At 40.2% G+C, this 866-nt stretch overlaps 1 pseudogene; it reads right to left on the bottom strand.

The window, feature by feature from the left end:
* On the bottom strand, positions 1–117 carry LOC145246358 (5S ribosomal RNA; annotated as a pseudogene).
* Positions 118–866: the final 749 nt, after the last annotated feature.

Below are 866 nucleotides of genomic sequence, written 5' to 3' on the forward strand. Positions count from 1 at the left end.
TACATACAGCGCCTAGTCTTCCTAAATGGTCACCCATCTGGTACTAGCTAGGCTCAACGTTGCTTAACTTTGGTGATCTGACGAGAACCGGTGTGTCAACGTGATTGTGCCATACGATTTCATCCATGTTAGCAACAAATATGTTGAGACGGTAATCAACAAATTGCACACAAGATTCCTGGCTGGAAAAATTGAAGATGAAGACTTCAAATATATTGGTTTCTGGAGATAACATAAGAAGCTGATAATATAACACTGGATCACAAAGATTGTTATCAAATTTGGACCATCTGCAGCTAGAGCTGGAAAGAACTTCTCAGTAACTTGATCAGTTCAACCTAAAAAGCAAATGCAATACCGAAGAATAATTGGACAGCTAAACTGGGCTGTGCAAGGTTTGAAACGGTTGACATGAGTACAAAAGCAAACGTTGGTGACTTGATGCGAGTGATAAAAACAATTGGATGATTAAATGAAATGCACAGCTCAGCGGAAATGAAGCTAACGATTGGAAGGCTTTTTTTTTTTACTGATGCTGCTCTCAGAAACCTGAATGATGGAAAGGCAGTGTTGGAGCTTACTTGATATGGTTGAAGGATAGGTTTAGAAATTGTTAGCCTGTTAAGCTAAAAGATAAGTAGGTTTATATTATACTAGCGAGGGGTACCCGGCGTTGCCCGGATGTTTGGAGGTGTGTGTGGAAATCCGGGGGTGGAGGGGGGGGGTTAAAAAAAAAAAGTAAGTATGAGGATCAAACCCGAACCGTTGAAGCAAAGTTGTAAATTAAAGTGTGAAAAAAAAAAAACGTGTGACGTTAACCATTGCCCCACCGCGAGATGCTAATGGAAACACGTTTGAATTTATTT

Source organism: Euprymna scolopes, chromosome 23 (assembly GCF_053919585.1).
Source record: "Euprymna scolopes isolate OS-2025 chromosome 23, ASM5391958v1, whole genome shotgun sequence".
NCBI classification, from domain to species: Eukaryota; Metazoa; Mollusca; class Cephalopoda; order Sepiida; family Sepiolidae; genus Euprymna; species Euprymna scolopes.